Below are 14946 nucleotides of genomic sequence, written 5' to 3'. Positions count from 1 at the left end.
CTTCATATATTTATGGATCGAACAGCGATCCAAATATTTTTTTGTTTTGGATGACCAGAAATTTGGAAAAGTGACTCACATGAGAGATCATTAAATTGGGAATAACTTATTTGATCGGAAATTATTACCAGTCAAGCTGGATAAAGTAAGTTTTATCTGTTAGTATTATTAATATTTAAACTTATGACACAAAATTAAGTTTGGAGAAGTTACTCTTCTTTAAAAAGCTATTCTCTGGTTCAAATATCTCCGGATCAGTGATTCTGTATTACAAGAAATGTGCAGTTTTTTGCTGCGCCATCCATACTGCTGTGAAGAGAATTATGTTTGTACTGAATACACTACACAAGATTTTTCAGAATTTTTTTTTCAACCAAACTAATAGCACAATATCAACAAGTTAGTTCAATAATGTTTTGTCAAATATCGCTGAGAACATGACTATTATGTACTGACACCCTCTAATGCATTACACAATTGATAATGTGAATTCTGTCGAAATTCGCAGTCGATTCAACATTGTTTCCAAAGAGATCATAGACTTTTTTTCATGGATAAATTATCTTATGACTTTCCAGCTCACAGTGTTGGCCTTCTTACCTCAGTAATAGGCAACAATGTATCATTCATAATAATATTACCTTAACATGTTCTGGTGTTGTTGCAGAAGAACCACAGAGATCATTTGTTGCACCGGATCTTATAATTTATGTCAATGATTTATCCTGTTTTGTGAATAATTCATTTTTAATTTTTTAATTACCGTTGGTACCTAACCTCACTAATCGCAGTCCGATAATTGATGATTTAAAAAAAAACTCGTTAAGCTGAACTAATGATTCGAAACTGGTTTCTTTCTAATCAACTAAATTCAAATCCTGCTAAAACAGAAACAGTAATACTTAATCTTAAAGAAACCAAAGATGCTCCAAATTTTGAATCAATAAAAATTTTAGGGGGTGCATTTAGACTTAAAATTATCAAATTACACTATCACATATATGAGAGATTATATTCAATTTTAATATAGAGCCACTCTATTTCAACTAGATGCATTTACTCTGTTTTAACTTCTATGTTTTTGTTTGCTGGATTTTAGCTTTTTATATTTATATTTTCCCAAGTTTTATCTCTATTTTATCAAATTTATTTCTAAATTATTTATATTTTTTTCTACAGATTAGCGACTATGATTAAACTTATATAATCTTGATGATGTCGAATTATACAGAATAAAAGAATTAGCATCTCTTGACAAAAGCATTAAAATACTGGAAAAATCTATACTAATTCCTTACCAGCAATAAGATTCCCACACTACCAATGAACGCTTTCAGATTTTGATGAATAGCTTTGTCTTCCATGTACCGTACATAAATATTTCACACACAAAGATTGAATTATAAAAGTTGTTAATGGCTTTGCTCACGTGATCTTTATTGCTTATTTTCAAATTTATAGCGGCCGTTTGCGTCATTAGATACAAAGTTTAAGAGTTAAGTTGCGCCTTGTTAAATTTTTTTATGGACGAAGAAGGTCCAATTAACAAATTCCCCCAAACAAATGCGCGATTTTAATTTGGATTTATGCGGGGCAGTAAACGCGGTACCGATATAATTGGTTATTAATAAAAAGAGATTTAATCGAATCACTCGAATGAGAGAAGTTTGTTTTTATTTCTAATTAATGCTAAGAGGGCGGATATCCAATTATACTCGTGATAATTAACGACTTCTGCGGTTCGTCCTACACTATTCATCACAATACTAGCGAATGCGCGGCTTATAAAGCTGTGATAAATCCAAATATCCCTGTTTACAGTCGCTTGTAGTCTAATAGAACAACAAAAATTTTAAAATTAACAATTTTTACCTGCCACTGTATTGCTTTGTTTATTTTATTCTTAAATATTAATCTTGTTCATTTCCTCCAAGTGCTTTGAAAATGTAGGATACACAACCACAAAAAAAAACACAAATGTTTATCGCATTCCGTTGCTATAACTACAGTGTGGTCTTAACTATTTCAATCAACTGTTTTATTTGTTTATTTGAAAATTTTATAATAATACCTAATAATATTTAAAATTCATAAATTCTTAGTATTATCTCTAATATAGCAACAACTTTCATGTACTTATACAAAAAAAAAAACGATACAGGATGTTCCTAAAACAAAAATAATAAAAAAGTTCATAGAGTCCTTGGTTCTGAAATGTGAATCTGAATTCTGAAATCACTTTTGAGATATTGAGATATGGGCCATTAAAGTTTAAAAAAAGAATTAGTAATTACAATAATAATAACAAAATGATTTTATTTGCAGTATACCTTAATCTATTTACAAAAACAATGTATAAGTATACATTCAAAATATTTCCCAAGAAATTTGGTAATAAAGTAATATATCTTTGTTTATCATAAGGATTTGGATTTCATGCCTAATATTATTTCGTTACTAAGTTGACAATGTCAATAATGGCCAATAGAAGCTAGTCGCGTAAACGTAAATCTGCAATTAGTCCAGGAAAGTTAGACGTAAAAAGGCGGAATAAGCGAACTTTTTTACCTTGAGATTTTTTTAAAGAGAAGTATACGTTTTGAGGTAAGAAAACATGTTACACACGCATTCACCAGCAGCATACACCGTTTTGAGATATAGACACATATACATACATGATTTTTCGCTTTTTTTGGACAAAAACTGCCAATATCCCAATGAAGATGCATTTTTTCAAAAAAATGTTTCAAAAAAAAGTTGTTCAAAACTAAATTTCCTACAAAATTGCTCCTATGAAACATTTCGATTTTCCCAAAAGTTTTCCCATATATTTTTAAAATGAAACACAAATTATGTGAAAATTAATATTATCGAGCCAAATAATAGTCAAATAATGGTTAAAGTTAAGACTTGTTAAAGTTAAGAATGATTTTTATTATTATCATAAAATAAACGGATAACTTCAAATTGTTCTCAATAAACATTATATCTTTGTTAAAATAGTTTGTTATAGGAAATAAATTAATGATGATAAATAAACTTCTGTCAAAGTCATTTGTTTCTTCCGCGTGCCTCGTTCAATTTCCCCCCGTTTTTTTTTTTAAATTGTTTTAAACTGAAATATGTCGAAAAGTCCTGAATCAAACAGTAACATATATTTTTGAAAAGAGAAAAATTTGACGAGGCTAATATATAGGGTGTTCCATTTAAAAAAATTCTTTAATTTAGTGATTTCCATTATTCAATTGTTTTTTTCTAATACTGTATTATAAAAATTTGCTAAAACTTGTTTGTAATTTCAATAATAAACTCACAATAAGTTGTCAGATTACAGTGACTAACCCTGTACATAAAAGTAACGTATTTATAAAACTCTTATTTTTCTTTACAGATTCATCAACATATCCTGTTGTCCAGTTTAGTTTGGAGACAGTAAGGTAAAACAACTTTAAATTTATCGTAAGCTAATATTTTACTGTTAAAAAATAATTTACGAGTATTTGTATTACATTTCCTAATTTGTTTTCCAATACATCACTTATTTCTTTTAAGTGGTCCGCGTGGTATAACAGAGGTTGTCTTTTGTCATATGTATTAGATGGTACACCATTTATATTTCTAAAAATTCCCCTTTGTCACGGCTTAAATATAGAGGAGACAATGCTTTGTATGCGGCACGACTATTCCTTCCAAATGCACTATTTTCGGATATGCTTAATGAACTGTTCCTTTACACCGACGCTAATTCTTTGAAGTAGAGAAATTTTGTTATCAATTATACGGGTTGTCGTATATAAGTTATTATTTTTAGCCTTGTCACCTTTTAATTATAACATCATTCTTTAATCAATTTTTGTGTCGCTCGTAAAAGAACAAATTAGTATTCAGTGCAGAACTGATTAGCATATTTGTTGCAAGTAAAACTGTCATTTATGATGATAATATCGACCATTAAGCCTGACATTAACTGTTAATGTTCTTTGGTCGAGCTAATTAAATTAAAATTTAATTAAGTATAATTGTAAAATTTAAAGGGAACGTAAGATTCATTGTTTTTTTATCAGAGTAGCAATGATTTTTACTGAAAAAAAGGACACATACATCTGCCTTGCAGTAATTAGCAACAACGCAGTTTTTTACTTTATAAAATTTCAATAATATTCCTTGGATTATTTCGAAATCAACAATGCACTTTACTTATTAGCTATATATTAATTAATATAAATTATTTGACGTTTTTATCAATACTCTAATGTCAATTTTGACATACCTCAAAAATATATTTCTTATCGTTGCACTATATGCCATGATTCCTATTTACCTACAACCCTTTTATGGCTATTTTCACAATCGTTGGTTATCTTTTTTGTAAGGTAACCTTGACCCAAGAGTTATACTTGTGGTTAAACAATTCAACTGTTTCACAACAGCCAATACGTCTTCAAGTAAACCAATCTGGTGTTAATCTGAGTGTTGTTACGAATTTATTGTAATGGACAAGTGACACAATTTAGAAGAAAAGGAAGAAATAACTTGTAGTGACATATTTTGCGACAATCGCTTATTTGTGTGAGAGAGTGAGTAAGTAACTATTATCGTCGATCAAAAGACTGTCACCATATTGGCCCATTTCCAAAAGCATATAATACGGAATTTCTAAAAATGTGGGCATCAAGATTTCAACCTGGTCATCTTGTGACTATGTTACGAATTTTAAGGTTAGGATCACTAATTAACTGTCTGGCATTTTTATATGTTCTGGTAGCAAGCCTGCTATTGCTAAACTTACTCTTCTCACCACCCTACTTTCTGTGGGTTTACTAATTCCACAGAAATCTGCAGAGGTCCTTAGGAAAAAAATGTCAAAAGTAGCTGTTGTTATTTCTACATAAGAAAGCAAAAAAATAAGTATTGCAATTTTCAAAATATATAGAAATATAGAACATGTACATTTGCGTAAGGTGATTAATAATATCCTGTATTTCTTCTAATAAATTTTCTACTGTACGTGGGGAAAGCCTAAATCTTGTGAAAAAGTCTTTTGGGTCATATTCTTTAAAAATAGTTGGCCTTTGTCTGAAAATTCGTAGCATTTTAACCTCCTCATCACTACTGTAAGCATTTACCTCGTAATCTTCAAAATTTTGATTTATTTTTTTAATTTGACAGTCAGCTCTTATAGGTTAACTTTAACTACAAATCTTTAACTTATACATAAGGTTCTGGTTATCTTTATCATGACATAACCAAAACATTGAAGTTAACTAGATGTCACTTGCAGTTATAACCTTTGGTAAGGAACTAACTGCTAGTTAACCATAGATTGTGAAACTGGGTGTTAATAATAAATCTGACTCGCCTTTTCCAGTAATTTCTAGACTTTTGGATGCCTTTTCATAAGTTCTTTAGGAAAAAAAACTAAAAGAAAATAATAATGTTCTAGTTAAAGAGGCTATGAACGACTATAATAAAATTTTAGCATTTCCATTTTCGTTGACATAATGATAGTCTACTTTTATATTTTTATATGCTTTTAACTTGGTAATTAAGTGAACAATACGCTTTGATTGACTGATCATTATTTTTATCTGCAATTATTATTACAAATTACAATCTGTGAACAAAAATCATCAAAGAAACATAAATTTGTATTACGAATAGTCAGATTGCGGTATCTAATTTGTTTACCCATTTTTGTCACTGAACACGATATTCATTCTGCTTTTTATGCGCATCCTAAGAAATTAATTATAAAAATCTTTTCAAAAATGTAATGTAATTCACATAATTTAATTATGTGAATAAATTCATGAAATGTTCTAAGGAAAGTTATATCAACTTGGAATTTGAACGTTAATTGGGAATTTGGTAATTTTTCATTTAATATTATGTATAGTTCGTTAAATATAGGAGAGCTTTGTACCTGCGCTAAATTAAAAAGATCAGGAAATATAGGGATATGCATGCATAGTTCTGTGGTATCCACAAATAAGATCCACTTATTATTTGTGGAAGGGCGAAATGGGCGGTGACTATTAGACGCCTTCATTATAGCCATCTTTCTCTATCGCACGGATTTCTATGACTTACTTTATCGCTCTCACGTATAGGCCGATGAACCATAGTTACTTTCCGACCCTGTATATTATATATTATATTATATATTTTTTTAATAGTAATAATAAAATCTGTTAAGTAGTTTTTGAGAAAAAAAATCCGAAAGTTTGTCGATTTCGTCACTTTTTTCACATTAAAATGTAAATATCTCGGAAACGAAGCATTTTTCGAATTTTTGTCAAAGGGCAAAAAGTGTTTATTTTGGTCCATTTTACAATAAATAATTCAAAGCCATTTGGCGAGTAATTTTTTCTTTAAAACTTGTTTATTTATAACAATTTACTGATCACGCCGAAAAATATAAAAAAATATGTAAATTATCGGAAAAATACACTATAAAATAAAAAAAGTTTCATGTTGTAGGTTTTTGTTTTAAAAATTTAGTCGGTTACATTCATTTAGAAGCATCTTTTTAGGGGTGAACCGCTCGCTTATTGTATACAGTAGTACTATTAAACGCAGTTATTGCGTTCAAATGATCAAAGTTTTAAAAGAACTAAGAAATAATATCTCATTTATTTTCTGAGATCTGAATGATATCGATATTGTCTCATGTGCCCTTATTAACGAACTCTTAGTTTTACAAACCGTATCCGAGTAATAATAGGACGAACATGTTTTATTTATTACGACAATGCAGAGCAGACTTTGGCGAAAATACGCCAGCACGTAAGCGGACTAAAACAATAAGAATTTACTGATCTGGAAACTGGAATGATGACAAGAAGTGGTAATTCTTGTGCCCTGAATGTTATTTTATGCGGCAAAAACCTTCATAACCAACAAGACTCACGCGTCATAAGTCTTCCAGTCCGATCCGCAGGCAACCACTACCGCTGCCGCTGCACTCGGTCAACCTGAAGAAGCATTCCGTAAACTACCTGTTTTTTCAACGTACAGGGTGTGGCCTCAAAAGTATCTCGGTAGATATCCAGTTAATTTATGGCGAAATATGTAGGATGGACATCCGCTACATCGAAGTAGTTATCGTGCTTGCCATTTAATTTCCACTTTACGAAAATTGTTATTAATACAGGCTGTCGTGTCAGAATATTCCACGTAATAAACATATTTCTATCCAAAACTGTTTCGTTTTTTCCAAATAACTACAATGGTTTGTCGGATTTAAGTGAAATTAGTATGCCGAGGAAATATGCTCTCCCATTCTGTAAATTACGAATATTTTTATTAATTAAGTTTTATTTGAGGCATAATAAATTAAATTTTTTCTATTAAAAACTTCTATTAGTAATTTCCAGTGGAATTTATTTATATTTTACTAAACATGTGTTGAAATTGGTGATCTTCAATAATTTTTGTGATGATGAATAGTAAAATAATTAATTAATCACGAAAATATAACATTACAAAATTGAAAAAATTCCGAGTGTCCTTCAATGCAAGAACTGAAGTTGCTGTTTCTGAAGATGCAATTCTTTTTACTATTATGCTGACTAAGAGTGACATCTATACTACAAAGAAAGATGCATATGCAAACATGGACAGGAATTCCTTACTAAATCCAGATGCCAAAAATTCTATTGCAGAAATATTGTTGACAAACAGAATATTTTTTATTTATACCTCCACATTGATATGATGAAAACTTTTTGGAACCGCTGATTCCATCTATAGCTCTACCTTTTTTACATTTGTCTTCTTTATTATATATTTATATTTCTTTACTTTTAGTGCACGGTTATTTGGAAATTGTTTTATATAAAACTGTGTAGTTAAATCGCAGTTTTCATCTGCAAAGAAACGGGACGAAAAAACGAACGACCCTAAATTTACGGCCAAAACTATTCATCTTTTTTTGTGTAGTATGTAAGTCGAGGACGATTCTAGAGGTTCTCAATAAGTTTAAACAACTTTGATTGGTATTCGTTTTAAGCACTTTTTCAGTTTCAACAATTTTCTTTAATGTTTAGATAATTAAAAAATCCTCTTCAAGTTTGTAACCATCCCGCATACGAAAGTATTACCATTTCTATTTAAATCGGACAAAATATTTTAGGATTATTTGAAAGACAAAAATTTTGAGCATCCTTGACAGCCTCTTGTAGTTCAACGAAGCAAGTTTTGGAAGAAGTAAGATGCATTCATAGATTTACTTGCGTCTAGCCCTCCGCTTATTTATTTATTTATCTGTTTATTTATTTATTTATTTAGAAATTACAATATCCAACAGGACAAAATCCCAATTACAGGATAAGGTAAAACAGAAAACCTTAACTAAATTTAAAAACAAAAAGACAAACTAACATTAAATATAAAAATATAAGCACTAATATAGAGCAATCAAAATATAAAATATACAATCCAGACAAAAGAACTTAAGTATAAAGTATAAGAGACAAATAAAACAAATAAGCTCGCTAACATAAACAAGATAAGGATTACATTTGCTAGACAAACAATTTTTTTATGTCATTCATATAATGAAAAAATATATTAAGTCGATCTTCATACTTTTGGGAATAATTTGAGATAGGGGAGATGCTATTAGTAAATTGGTACGAGCTGTGAGTGATTGTAAAGCAGAGTGAAATCTAGAAATTAAGTCTAGGGACATGATATAAAATCCTTGAGACCAACGAATCTGCATTTAAAGGGTTATTTATAATTTTAAAAAAGAATATAATTGAAAACATAATTCGCATACGACAGGGACTATTAAAATTAAAACAAGATAGCAATAAATCTTGAGGTGTACCACGAGGAGGATAAAATCCATAACTAATAAAACGAATAGTCTTTAAAAATCTCCGTTGTACTTCTTCTAATTGAATATTATAAATATTATAAATGGGACTCAAAACACCAGATGCATATTCAAGTTTGCAACGCACAAATGCTGCAAACAATATATTTAGAACCTTTCCGTTCTGAAAGCCCTTAGAATTACGCAAAATAAAGCCTAAACTAATGTGCTCGTCAAACGATAATCTAGTATCAATTGCGCAATTCTATTTAAAAAAAAAATCACCAATTTTATAATCAAAATCTCGATTAGTTTTGCGTCAACTGTAAGACATAATTTTATATTTGCTTACATTCAGAGGTAGATTATTATTACAAGAACACCAATTGTGTAATCTGTCAAGATTATCTTGCAATCTAGTACAATCAGTAGAGGATTTGACATCCCAAGAACAACTTGAGGTCGTCCGCATAGAGTAAATAGTTGACATCGAGGCATTCAGTTAAGTCGTTAATAAACAACAGTTGTTCCAGGATTGACCCTCGCGGAACTTCTGAAGATTGAAGGAATTTACATGATTGAAAGCCACGATACTGCACAAATTGGTACCTATTACTAAAATAAGATTTAAACAGAGGTAATAGAGCAGGGGATATACCATATGACTCCAATTTCAATGTTAATAAATTATGATCAAGCCGATCGAAAGCTTTGGAAAAATCGGTATGCACAACATCAACTTGACTTCCTGCATCTAAAGCTTCAGCAATAAATTGGGTTTTCTCAACTAGATTGGAGGTAGTTGAACGACCACTCATAAATCCATGTTAGTACGGAGATATTGATTTTTCGATATGAAAATAAAGTCGATTTACCATCCATCATCAAACAACCAATTGGTTTATTGACCGCATTTGGAATAATTTTTATTTGGGGGCCAATTTACAAGTAAAATCTTTCTAATGGGACAATAAATAGATAAGATCTCGAGAAACCAATTATTTCAATATTTCGCGTGAACGAAGAAAATTGTTTTTATTATTCAAATATGTGTTATTATTGTAGTAGTGGACGGATTATGTGAAGAACATCCAAAAACGGTACAACATAGTGTAAATAATGCATATAGAACTCCCATTGAGCAGTATAACTTCCTGCGTTAACTCAAAACACCCGATCAATATAACTTGACGCAGTCCTTTTCTTAAATCTATGAATGTAGGAAAATTATGATTTACATTACATTTTAAATATTAGAAAAAATATACTCGCATTGACATAATTAGCATGCAAACAGATTCGCAAACAAAATTCTTGAAATAATATTTATTTTCCGCTGTTCACCTTTGAGAAATTTCATACTTCAGCTGCAACTTTGACATGTGTTCAGCGTACATTATTCCAGACATCAAAACTGTTGGCATACCATATTCATAAATATAAAAATAATTTATGTCGTTGGCTTGAGTAATGTACAGTTACCGTTTAAATTACTAAACTAACTAACTGTGAACATCAGTAGAAGATTGGAGCGTATATTATGAGAAGTTGATTAACGGATATATAAAAATTATAAAAGTTTTAATTGCTTTTGTAGTGCTGTTAAATACATAAAATCGTAAGAAATGAACACGAGCAGTTATAATCTAGGAGTAACTTAATGCTAAGTATAAAAACTTTCATTGCATGAAGAAGGACACATTTCTTGCCAAAATCATAAATAAGTGTGTAGGTAATTATTTTATAGATTTTATGGAATTTACCTAGAGTAAATGTCATACTTAAGCGTTTTTAGTAGAGGTATAAATCATATCATGTACAAGAAGATTGGAAATGTCAAATATTTATAAAGCGCCATCTTCATCTACCACCTACCACGGATTTTTTATTTTATCAGAATGGCATTTCATAACTCAATTACATCAGTAGGTACTTTTCACAGGTGGTAAAGTATTTAAAGTTAATGTAAGGTCATAAATGTAAATTTATTCGAAGATATTTAATTAACGAAGCAATTATATTCTTAAGTAATATCGTTGAGCAACTTCACTACTTAAATATACCGTTGCTATTTGTCAATTTTTTCATTGACAAATTGCGGCGTTTATAGTTTCGGCCTCTAAGTATAAGTTTGGTAGAGAATACACGCAAAAAAATACTTCTTCCTTCAAGAAAATTAATTATTTATTTAAATACTTTAAATTTCTACCCAGAAATATAATTTCTTACTTTAAAAATAGGCAGCATTTAAAAATAAATACTTGATAATTTTATGATCTACATAGATTTTATAGAAACATTCTATTTTAATGAATCGTTTTGTCGTTACTCACAAGGAGATGTGTATACACAGAGCGTAAGTGGCTCCATCTATCGTGCTACTTCCCACCTACGCCATTCTGTGACCTGCTACAATTTTCTTTCAAGAAAAGATAAGTTTGATTATAATATGCTACATTTGTCTTGAATAATTCCTACATTAATACTAAATTTTAGATCAGTATATATTTTAAAGAACTGGTAGTTTTGAAACAAATATATTTGCAATGTATGATGAACTGTAAGAGATATTGTAGCTAAAGTCGGAGATAATCGAAACTATAAAAGAATTGAATTAAGTTATATATATATATTTACAAATAATATAAATTCTAAGAAAAATATTTCGCATAGTTTGATGAAAGTGTATACATTTGAATAGAATAAAATTTGATCCAAATACTTTTTTTCAATGTAACTGGCGTGATTGAAGATTTTTTGTCGACAATAACACAATTCCATCATATTGAAAAAAAATAAACATTTCTCCCAATCGAGTTTTCTTAACACGGATCTTATATAGTCTCCAAGTTTGTAAACATCCTGCATACGTCCAATAAGATAAAAGAATAAGGTTACATTTTGGAAAAAACATTCCATACATTACCGGTCATATTTTGGAAAACCAGCGCATTTGTAAATATACGCCGGACGATGCCGACTCCACCTTGTAGACGTCGGTACAGGGCGGCTCATTTCGGGCTACAAGGAGCCGTCCTCACTATCGCGTTGTAACGTCGGCTAGAATACAAATTTATCGTTCTGTCGATGCATAACTTATCCGTCGGACACTTTGGAAGAGGCAGTGTCTCCCACACCACGTAAAAATGTTACAATAACGTCTAGGCCGGCCGGGTCTCATTAGAGGCGCCCCCGCTACCAAAGAATTCCTTTGTGGACGGGAATTCGATAATGCCTGGAAGTGACAGGCCGAGACGGTGCACGAGTTTTAATCGTCGGGCATGAAATTAACGTGGTTTTAATGATAATACAGGGTGTATCGTAATGGAATTTAAAAAAAAATGTCTATTCTTTGTATAAATTTCACGTTTATTTTTGAATTTGTCGTCTCTATTGACTTTGCTAAGTATCTGATGTTTCTAGGAAAAATTCGCTAAAGTGAGAACTAAGTCGCTGTTTGTCTGCATTGTCTGAATGTGTTTGGAGCTGAGGATAGTCTCAGCAACATCTGGGATTTGAGAATTAGATTTTTTTCATTTAATAGATAATTTTAAACCATTTCAAGTAAGCTGTTACTTACTCATCGTTCATTTTCATTTTTAAATGTGCCGAATTAATAATACTTAAGTTCATATGTAAAAAAAAATCATTCAAATTCACTCAGTTTTACTCAATAATGTATCAATTTCTGTCCACACACGATTCACTCTATTAGTACGAGTAGAACTAAAATTTTATGAGTGAAACTATTGCAACAGAGGTGAGTCGATTTTACACAAATCCGCGTTTCTCCTAACTATCGAATGACTTTTAACTCTATTCTGATTGTGAGTATGTAAAACTAATTAAGAGTTGACTTTTTCTCTAATATGATTTAAATTTACCTATTACTGAATATTAAAGGAATTGGTTAACTGATCGGACGAATAGCCTAAATTGTAGGTTACAGATACGTAAGTCACTATAGGTAATAATTTAACTATCCGTTTATTTAACCAAATATTAATCGAGAATCAATATAACGAATAAAAATACCGAGGGTTTCTTGATAGAGAATTACCAGCAATGTTTGAAGATATAAGTACTCAGCAAAGAAAGTATTATTGTTTTTAATTATTGTAATTAAACCACTGCATTTGAACAAAATTTTTACCAAAATAACCGGGTTAACAGATACTTGTACAGCACTACACGCCATAGACCACACCACGAGATAACTTAATGGCGACGATGGGAATAGACAAAGACAACGCACGACAACCATAGATTGGGGTGGCGTCACTCAATAATTTAGCTACAAGTGCACCAAATACGAGTTTTGGAGTGAAGGTACTCAGTTTTAGTTCAAATATTATCACAAATGAGTAAAATTATCAATATGTTCAATATTGTGGTAGCAAATCCAGAGGTAGGTATCATTATTATGTATAACTTCAGTAAGGCTTGAAATTTTCTGTTGGATTAAATAAATCAATAATTTTGTCGCACTACAATAAGTCATATTGCCTTTTACTTTGTTGCGAATATATCTCAATTTACGTTTAAAAAGCGATATATTCATCGTCTTGAAGATAAAAACATTACACGTCTTGGCTTTTGAAGAATAGAGAATTATATTCAATATGAAGAAGGAATCGTTTCAGTATTCCATAAATCGTGTGACTAACTTTACAGAAATAAAAGTTATAAATATCATTCTAAAACAATTGGAGCATGAGGCAAACCTGTTAAATAAAATTTTATTTATTTACCAGGTGTTAAAAATTTTAATGAGCCCATTAAAACGTTTCAGTTTTTTTTTATTAAACTTAGAAGCTATAAAATGTCGGTTACATTAATTACCTAAAAAAACAGATACCTGTCCGCATTTGTTGGAAATAATATAATTTTCCATCATATAAATATATTTAGACGGAGCCACACCTACTAGCTACTAATAGAAATATGTCGTAGTTAATGAAACTTAGAATATTGAGTTGTGTTTTGTCGCTAATGTGGGTAAGATATAACCGACAAAGCATGCCATATATTATTGTCAATGCCTGTAGTTTCCCACAATACTAGTCAAATAATTTTAGTCGCTAATACTACCCAAGAATGTTGATCGAAAACAAGCATAAAAGCATTGTTGTGACGTCATACCACTCGTTAGATGTTAGGCTGATTCACACACTTGGCTGGATTTTACATATGCATCATATTATATCTCTAGTTATATAAGCAGAATTTACATTGTCAGATCTAATAAAAAAGCAATCCCATCACAAATTTTGATAACCAAAAACGATTAATTTTTCGAAACGTTAATAATTGTAGACCATAGTGCAAGAAGAGGATAAGGTCCAAGATGTAAATTGCTCAGTAATAAATTAAATATTACCGAATTTCCGGACATTAGAACGAGACTAATGAATTCTAATATTTTCGATTTGATCCCCTCCTCTAGATTCCATGCTTGTACCTACATTAAATAGGAGATACTTATACAGGGATGGCCAGAAGTATGGAATAAAATTCATACCTTTTGAATTGATTTTTTTATAAAACCCCGAAACACGTTAACTGATTTTGATTTTTTCCCATCTTTCGGTTATATATCTAATAATTAATTTTTCTTCAACCCCCTAACCCCCAGCTACCCCTACTTTTTCTTCAAATGGAAACATAAGGCATGAGGGGACTCATTGAAAAGCTTATAGAAAACCGAATCCAGCCATACCAAATAAACAAGTTTTATTTTTTCAATAACAAGTTTTTTTTTATCTAGAAATTGAAACAACTAGATAATTTACAAAAATAAACTCAATGTCGCAAATGCGGAAAATGTCCTCCATTCACTATTTGGCATTCTCCAAGACGATAGTAAAAGCTGTCCACAGCATTCCGAATGACAGCTGGTAAATTATGCATCTCCGCTCTAATCTTGTTCTTTAAATTCTCAATATTATCCGGTCTGTCCTGGTAGACTCTTTCAAATATCCCCAAAGAAAATAATCCAGGGGTGTTAAGTCGGGGGATCTTGGCGGCCATTCAACTGTACCCCGTCTACCAATCCAGCGATTTCGAAACATTTCATCTAAGTATCTTCGAACATCAATACCAAAATGTGGGGGAGCGCCATCTTG

General features: G+C 30.7%; 1 protein-coding gene across 1 annotated transcript in view; it reads left to right on the top strand.

Moving 5' to 3' along the window:
* The window catches only part of LOC108908711 (early growth response protein 1), a 138154-nt gene that overhangs the window by 55752 nt on the left and 67456 nt on the right, over positions 1–14946 (top strand). The window contains exon 2 of the mRNA XM_018712829.1: positions 3392–3437. The gene's annotated coding sequence lies outside the window, so the exon portion shown is untranslated. The remainder of the gene's footprint in view (positions 1–3391; positions 3438–14946) is intronic.

Source organism: Anoplophora glabripennis, unplaced genomic scaffold, assembly GCF_000390285.2.
Source record: "Anoplophora glabripennis isolate ALB-LARVAE unplaced genomic scaffold, Agla_2.0 scaffold161, whole genome shotgun sequence".
In the NCBI taxonomy this organism is placed as follows: domain Eukaryota; kingdom Metazoa; phylum Arthropoda; class Insecta; order Coleoptera; family Cerambycidae; genus Anoplophora; species Anoplophora glabripennis.
Note: the sequence above shows the minus strand (reverse complement) of the source record. Positions and strands in the feature narration are given on the sequence as shown.